Source organism: Ornithorhynchus anatinus, chromosome 8 (genome assembly GCF_004115215.2).
Source record: "Ornithorhynchus anatinus isolate Pmale09 chromosome 8, mOrnAna1.pri.v4, whole genome shotgun sequence".
Taxonomy (NCBI): domain Eukaryota; kingdom Metazoa; phylum Chordata; class Mammalia; order Monotremata; family Ornithorhynchidae; genus Ornithorhynchus; species Ornithorhynchus anatinus.
The window spans coordinates 5,575,581-5,584,639 of record NC_041735.1 but is presented as its reverse complement, the minus strand read 5'-3'; positions in this window follow the sequence as shown (position 1 = coordinate 5,584,639).

Genomic DNA, 9,059 nt, shown 5'->3' with positions numbered 1-9,059 from the left:
TTATTCGTAGTAAGCGCTTAAGAAATTCGATCATCATCGTTGGGGGCAGGGAAAGGGTTTGCCCGCAGCGCTCAGCACAGAGTAGCGCGCCCAGGCCCCGACGGGGGGGGCGGGGCGGGCCCTGGGGCGTCTCGCGCATGCGCAGAGGCGCGCAGGGCCGGGGAGGGGGGGGAGGGGGCTCCGCTCCGTGGGCGGCCGGAAACGCCTCGGCTCCGGCGGCGAGTTTGTTCCCTCGCGGGCCGCCGTAGCGCGCCCGCCATTGGGCCGGCGCCGCGCGGCCTTCGGTCGCCCGGGCAACGCGCCCCGCCGCCCGCGCAGGCGCACGCCGCCCTCCTCCCCCCTCCCCCCTCCCCCCTGCAGGGCTCCGCTGCGGGACGACGGCGCGCACTGCACCGCGCACTGCACCGCGCACTGCACCGCGCACTGCACCGCGCACTGCACCGCGCACTGCACCGCGCCCGGACCCCGCCCTGCCCCGCCGAGGGCGCCCACGGTGAGCGCAGCGCCCCCGACGCCCCCTCCCCATTCCTCCCCTCCCCTACCTATGTACTGAGCGCCCGGTCCGGGCTGAGCGCTGCGCTCAGCGCGCGACGGACGGCCCCTCCCCCTCCCCCTGCATTGCATCCAGCGTCGTTACTGAGCGCGGACCCTGTGCTCAGCACTGTGCTGAGCGCTCGGGAGAGGACGTTGCAACAACAGACCCGCTCCTACCCATTTTCCCTCCTCCTCCTCCTCCTCCTCCATTCTGTCGTATTTACTGAGCGCTGACCGGGTGCCGAGCACTGTGCTAAGCGCTGGGCGGAGCACAATACAGCAACGCGCTCCCACCCATCCTTCCACCTCCTCCCTTCATTCCTTCGTATTTGCTGAGCGCTCACTTTGTGCTGAGCACTGCGCTAAGCGCTGGGCGGAGCACGGTGGAACGACCCACTCCTCCCCATTCTTCTTCCACCTCCTCCCTTCATTCTGTCGTATTTATTGAGCGCTCACTTTGTGCCGAGCACTGTGCTAAGCGCTGGGCGGAGCACACTACCGCAACGTGCGCCTACCCATTTTTCTTCCTCCTCCTCCTCCTCCATTCGGTCGTATTTATCGAGCGCTGACTGTGTGCTGAGCGCTGGGCGGAGCACACTACGGCAACGTGCTCCTCCCTTCATTCTGTCCTATTTACTGAGCGCTCACTTTGTGCTGAGCACTGTGCTAAGCGCCGGTTGGAGCACAATACAGCAACCCGCGCCTACCCTTTCTTCTGCCTCCTCCTCCTCCTCCATTCGGTCGTATTTATTGAGCGCTGACTGTGTGCCGAGCACTGTGCTGAGCGCTGGGCACTGTGCTGAGCGCTGGGCAGAGCACAGTATAACACACTCCTAACCGGTTTCCTTCCACCTCCTCCATTCATTCCATCGTATTTACTGAGCGCTGACTGGGTGCCGAGCACTGTGCTGAGCGCTGGGCAGAACACAACCCACTCCTCCCCATTCTTCTTCCTCCTCCTCCCTTCATTCTGTCGTATTTACTGAGCGCTGACTGGGTGCCGAGCACTGTGCTGAGCGCTGGGCGGAGCACAGGATCACACCAGGCAGGCACATTCCCTCCCATTCCTCCTCCTCCCCCCCCCCCCCCCATATATTCGGTCATATTTACTGAGCGCTTACCGTGGGCCGAGCACTGTGCTAAGCACTCGGGAGAGGACACTGTAAGAACAGACACACTCCTACCCATTTTTCTTCCTCCTCCACCTCCTCCATTCATTCCATCGCATCTATTGAGCACTTACTGTGTGCTGAGCGCTGTGCTAAGCGCTTGGGAGAGGACACTACAACGGTAAACAGACACCTTCCCTGCCCATCCTTCCCCTCCCCCTCCTCCTCCATTCATTCCAGCGCATTTATTGAGCGCTGACTGTGTGCCGAGCACTGTGCTAAGCGCTCGGGAGGGCACAGTATAGCAACAGACGTATTCCTGCCCATTCCTCCTCCTCCATACAGTCAATCGTATTTACTGAGCGCTTACTGTGTGCAAAGCACTGGACTGAGCGTTTGGGAGAGGACAGTATAACGGACACATTCCTGCCCATTCCTTCTCATTCAGTCGTATTTATTAAGTGCTTACTGTGTGCAAAGCACTGTACTAAGCGCTTGGGAGAGGACAGTATAACACCAAAAAGACACACTCCTACCCATTCTTCTTCCTCCTCCCCCATTCCATCGTATTTATTGAGCGCTTACCGTGTGTTGAACACTGTACTGAGCGCTCGGGAGAGGACAGTACAACAATCAACAGACACATGCCTGCCCAATCCTCCTCCTCCTCCCATTCAATTGTTTTTGTGTACTGTGTATGCAAAGCACTGTACTAAACGCTTGGGAGACCACAGTATAACAACACACACATTCCCTGCCCATTCTTCCTCCTCCGTTCATTCAGTCGTATTTATTGAGCGCTTGCTATGTGCCGAGCACTGGACTAAGCGCTTGGGAGAGGACAGAATAACACCAAACACACATTCCCTGCCCATTCCTCCTGCAGTGGTATTTATTGAGCGCTTACTGCGTGCAGAGCACCGTACTAAGCCCCGGGGAGAGCATCATATAACGCCAGACACGGTCCTGCTTATTCCTTCTCTTCCCCCTCCTCCTCCAGTCGTGTTAATCGAGCGCTTACCGTGTGCTGAGCACTGTACTGAGCGCTTGGGAGAGGACCGGGCAACAGTAAACGGACACATTCCTGCCCATTCCTTCCTCCCCCCCGAATTGAACTCCCCCAAGCACTTACCACAGCGCTCTGCACACAGTGAGCACTCAGTAAATACCGTTCCGGGCCGGGAACGTGCCTTCCAGGTGGGTTGGATCGTACTCTCTCCCGAGCGTCCAGTACGGCGCTCTGCCAATACCCCCGATCGATTGGTCGATCGACCTATCCCAGCCCCTGGGATTTGGAGGTGGGTGCGGGTGCATGGAATTGCAGGATGGAGGGCTGGGTTTGGGGGTCTTTGGGGGGCGTTTTGGCAGCGGGGGGCAGCTGGGGGGGGGACGGTCCGCTTTGGGATTTCGGGGGCCGGAAGAGTCTTGACTGCGGCCGGACATTTTTCCCAACGGTTTAAGGCCAAGAGGGCTGGGAAGCGGCTTGCGTGTTGGTTGTTATTATTTAGTATTCATAATAATAATGGTCTCGAGCGCTCACTTTGTGCCAGCCCTCTGTACTGAGCTCTGGGGAGCGTTCACTAGAACAGCCAACCCATTCCCTGCCCGCAAGGAGCTTCCCAAGCGCCTAATACAGTGCTCCGCACGCGGTAAGCGCTCGGTAAATACCGTTGACTGAATCGTGTCGGAGGGTCGGTTGGGATAATCGTGTAGTCCAGTGCTCGGCACACAGTAAGCGCTCAGCAAATACCACTGGAGAAGCAGCAGGGCGTAGTGGAAAGAGCCCGGGCCTGGGAGCCAGAAGGTCATGAGTTCTAATCCCGGCTCCGCCGCTTGTCTGCTGTGTGGCCTTGGGCAAGTCGCTTCCCTTCCTCTGTACCTCAGTTGCCTCATCTGGAAAATGGTGGCGGAGACCGGGAGCCCCACGTGGGACGGGGACTGTGTCCCACTCGCTTTAGAGAAGCAGCGTGGCTTAGTGGAGAGAGCCCGGGCTTGGGAGTCAGGGGTCACGAGTTCGAGTCCCAGCTCTGCCACTTGTCAGCTGTGTGACCGTGGGCAAGTCACTTCACTTCTCTGGGCCTCAGTTCCCTCATCTGTAAAACGGGGGCTAACCGTGAGCCTCCCGTGGGACGACCCGGTGACCCTGTATCTCCCCCAGCGCTTAGAACGGTGCTCTGCGCATAGTAAGCGCTTAACAAATACCAACCAGTGCTTAGTTCAGTGCCTGGCGCTTAATAAGCGCTTAACAGATGCTACAATTATTGTCGTTATTGATCGATGGATCGATTGGACTTGCCTCGGTGCCCTCTGCCCGCCCCAGGCGCCCAGAGCTGCGGTTCCTGAGCTGCACCCTCCTCTCTTCAGGCCTCAGCTCCCCCTGGATGGTGCTGGTTGGTCCTTATTTGGGGGTCCGGCGGGGGGCGAGGGTCTGCATCAGGGGTCGTTGCGATGGCAGCTTTTATTTTTCCTTCACGTCGTCCTTTTGCCTCATTTCCGAAGCCCCGTCACCGTCTCCCCCTTCTAGCCCGTGAGCCCGTTGTTGGGTAGGGATTGTCTCTATCCCTTTGCCCAGCTGTATTTTCCACGCGCCGAATCTCTCGGACTTGATGATGCTCTTCTCCCACGACACCCCAGCTCACGCTCTTCCTTCCTCTCAAACTATTTTACGCACTGTCCTTTCCACCGTCTGCTTCCCTCCCCGGCGGCCCCAGGCCTGGCACCGCCCGCCCCTTTCACATCCGATCGATGCCCGTTCTCCCCATTTCCTATCCCTTTCCCGAGTCGCCTCTTCCCCAAGATTGAGGAATTCCCTGATTGAGGAAGCAGCATCAACTGGAGCTCCAGCCCGGGCCCGGAAGTCAGAAGGACGTGGGTTCTAATCCCGGCTCCGCCACCTGTCCGCTCTGTGACCCTGGGGAAGCCACTTCGCTTCTCAGTGACCTCATCTGTCAAATGGGGATGAAGACCGTGAGCCTCACGGGGGACAACCTGATGACCCTGTACCTCCCCCAGCGCTTAGAACAGTGCCAAGCACGTAGTAAGCGCTCAGTGAATACTATTGAATGAATGAATGAATGCTCTGCACGAGAAGCAGCGTGGCTCAATGGCAAGAGCCCGGCTTTGGGAGTCCGAGGTCATGGGTTCGAATCCCGGCTCCGCCACGTGTCAGCTGTGGGACTGTGGGCGAGTCACTTCGCTTCTCTGGGCCTCAGTTCCCTCAGCTGGAAAATGGGGATTAACTGCGAGCCTCACGTGGGACGACCTGATGACCCGGTATCTACCCCGGCGCTTAGAACAGTGCTCTGCACATAGTACGTGCTTCACAAATACCAATATTATTATTAGTAAGCGCTCAATAAATACTATTGAATGAATGAAAGGGCTCTGCACACAGTAAGCGCTCAATAAATGAAATTGAATGAATGAATGATCCCTACCTTCGATTTGTAGAAGTGCCAATATTATTTCAGAATATCCGTCTCCAATCCCGGTCATGGCCTAGATAAAAAAACACGTGGTAGCCACGAGGCCTGAGTTCTAGTCCGTGTGTCCTTGCGCCAGTCACTTCAGTTCTCTGTATCTCCTCCTCTGTAAAGCGGAGTTTAAATCACCGTTCTTTAGAAGCAGCGTGGCTTAGTGGCAAGAGCCCGGGCTTTTTAGTCAGAGGTCGTGGGTTCCAATCCCAGCTCACAGCTGGGTGACTTTGGGCCAACCACTTCACTTCTCTGTGCCTCGGCTACCTCATCTGTAAAACGGGGACTGAGACTGCGAGCCCCACGTGAGAGCGTGGCTCAGTGGAAAGAGCCCGGGCTTGGGAGTCAGAGGTCATGGGTTCGAATCCCAGCTCCGCCGCCTGTCAGCCGTGTGACTGTGGGCGAGCCACCTCACTTCTCTGGGCCTCAGTGACCTCATCTGGAAAATGGGGATGAAGACTGTGAGCCTCACGTGGGACGACCCGATGATCCTGTATCTACCCCAGCGCTTAGAACAGTGCTGTGCACAGAGTAAGCGCTTAACAAATACCAACAACCTTGTCTCTAACAACCTCGGCGCGTAGAACGGTGCTTGGCACAAAGTAGGCGCTTGACAAATGCCATCATTATTATTTCTATTAGACTGTGAGCCCCACGTCTGTGTTCTGCCTTGACGTCTTAGTGTTTGAGTAAATGTTGGGCATTAAATAAGTGCCATTGATGATGGACCTGTCCTCTCTGGTTGTTCTTCTCTAGCCACCCCATCTCCGGATCACGCAGCGTCTTGGGGCCCAAAGGATCCCACCAGGAAAATTGGAGGGCTTCCCGGGAGTCCTTGGGGTATTTTGCTTCCCCCAACTGAGTGACACCCCTATAAATCACTCCCACGAGTGACCAGAAAAGAACTCTTGCCCCAGTTGCTCCAGCAAAGACCATTTTAGCCTCCCTTCGTAGACCGGCCTTTCTCCGCGGACGCGCTTCCTCCTCCCGACTCCTCCGGTCTCTCTAGCCCCAACCTCCCTTTTTTTTTTTTTTTTAATGGCGCTCATTAAGCGCTTCCTATGAGTCGGGCACCGTACTAAGCGCTGGGGTGGATGCAGATCGCTGAGGTTTGGACCCCGGGAGCCTTAACCCTCACAGCGCTTCCGAGAAAGAGGACGGGCCGCTTTCTAGCGAGCGACTCTCCCGTGCGCAGGGAAGGTAACGTGCTCCGAAAGCACAGCCGTCCCTTTGGCTTGGTTCACTCTCCCTGCCCGGCCAAAAAACTCAGCTCCGGTTTAAAAATAGCTCCTTCCATATAAGCCTGGGAATCAGATCTCAGCCAAGCTGTAAGATAAGGGCCTAAGAATAGTTTCCGGAGGGGCTCGTTGCAGGGAAGATTAGGGTAGGGGAAATTTGAAAGCGGGTCCCAGGCGGCGTTAGACAGACTCTCCCCACCTTCGAAGCCTTAGAATATAAAGGGCAGGGACTGTCTCTATCCGTTGCCGACTTGTTCATTCCAAGCGCTTAGTCCAGTGCTCTGCACACAGTAAGCCGCTCAATAAATACTATTGAATGAATGAATGAATAATGCTGTTGGTGTTTGTTAAGCGCTTACTATGTGCCGAGCACTCTTCTAAGCGCTGGGGTAGATACAAGGTAATCGGGTGAGGCTCCCAGTCTTAATCCCCATTTGACAGACGAGGTAACTGAGGCCCCGAGAAGTAATACAAATTGATGATATAATTTCATCAAGCCTCAAGTGACTTGCCCAGCGTCACACAGCTGACAGGTAGCGGAGCCGGGATTAGAACCCATGACCCCTGACTCCTAATAATAATAATCATGATGGTGGTACTTGTTAAGCGCTAACTATGTGCAAAGCACCGTTCTAAGCGCTGGGGGGATACAAGGTCATCAGGTTGTCCCACGTGGGGCTCCCAGACTTGATCCCCATTTTACAGAGGAGGTCACTGAGGCACCGAGAAGTCAAGTGACTTGCCCAAAGTCACACAGCTGACAGGTGGCGGAGCCGGGATTAGAACCCACGACCTCTGACTCCTGAGCCCGGGCTCTTTCCACGGAGCCACGCTGCCCATCTCCTCCCAGAGGCCCTCCCTGACTAGACCCTCATTTCCCACTCCCTTTCGCGGCCCCCTCGCACTTGGCTTTGCACCTTTGGCCCATCCCTCCCTCGGCCCCACGGCCCATTTGAAAATATCCGGGGTTTATTTATTTACATTAACGTCGGTCTCCCCTGCGAGACTGCGAGCTCGCTGTGGGCGGGGAACGTGTCTTCCGACTCTGTCGTATTGTTTCCCAAGCGCTTAGCACAGTAAGTGCTCAATAAATGCGTTGGATTATCGACTGATTTGCCTAGAACCCCAAAATGATGTGGAACACGTGGTTCCGCTACTTACTGAAGGCAGCTCCGCTCCCTCCTCCTTCCCCCCTTCACCTCCCCTCAGCTAAGCCCCCTTTCCTTCTGCTCCTCTCCCTCTCCCTTCCCCTCACTACTCTGCTCATTGGTCTATATTTTTATTACCCTATTTATTTTGTTAATGAGGTGTCCGTCCCCTTGATTCTATTTATCGTGATTAAGTTGTCTCTTTTCTGCCCGTCTCCCCCGATTAGACCGCGAGCCCGTCACTGGGCAGGGAAGGTCTCTATCTGTTGCCAAATTGTCCATTCCAAGCCCTTAGTACAGTGCTGTGCACGTAGTAAGCTCTCAATAAATACTATTGAATGAATGAATAAATAATAATAATGGTGGTATGTGTTAAGCGCTTACTATGTGCAAAGCACCGTTCTAAGCGCTGGGGGGGGGATACAAGCTGATCAGGACGTCCCATGTGGGGCTCACAGTTTTAATCCCCATTTTACCGCTGAGGTAACTGAGGCCCGGAGAAGTGAAGTGACTTGCCCACAGTCACACAGCTGGCAAGCGGCGGAGCCAGGAGTCGAACCCATGATCTCGGACTCCCAAGCCCGGGCTCTTGCCACTGAGCCACGCTGCCTCTCTGTGTGCGTTATACTATCTGACTACTTCCGATGAAAGCCTCGGAACCTCCCGAAAGCGATTCCTAAACGCTCTTCTTTTCCCCAGGATTCCAAAGCATCCCGATCAGGCGGAACGTGAGTTCAAACCACGCGCACACATCCATCAGGGCTGAGGATTTTAGGAGACTGTGGGAAAAGAAGCCGAGTGCCCCTGAAGGTTCTAATAAGCTGGGGCCGCAGAGGCATATTTTTAGATGAAAAGATCGGGGAGCCGTACAAATACGAGTCAGAAAGTAAACTGCGTCTTCCTTCTCAGGAAATCTGCAGACCGTCCTGTGACAGCTCCGGCCCCAAACTTGAATCAACGGTTTGCTTTTTGGAGCTGACATGGCGAAACTCCGCACAGCCGGCCTCGCCACTAAGTTAGGCCAACCACTGAGAGTTTCCTCATCTCAAGACTTCTCTCACATCCAGGAGGGGCTGGTGTCTTTTCTCACCATTTTTATACGATTCCCCCTTGTTGTCCTTTTCTGCCTGAAAAGCGTATTTTTAATTGCGTTAAGCATTTTCCGGGCCCGGAAGAGATCGTTCCGTGTATTTGGAGGCCTACGGTTCCAGAGGAAGCCGGGCAGATCCCGGAGACCAGGAGTGATTTGAAGAGGCAAGTGGCCGAGGCTGTCCTGCTTTGTGGGGATCAGGCCTGGGCACCCCAACTTTGCATTTCTGGCCTTGCCGGAAACCGCCCTGCAAGCCACGCTGCTTCCCCAGCGCCCCAGCTCTTAATATTCATTCATTCAATGGTATTTATTGAGCGCTTACTATGTGCAGAGCACTGGACTAAGCGCTTGGAATGGACAAATCGGTACAGATAGGGACAGTCCCTGCCCTTTGACGGGCTTACGGTCTAATCGGGGGAGACGGACAAAAACGATAGCAATAAATAGACTCGATATAGTGCCCCAGG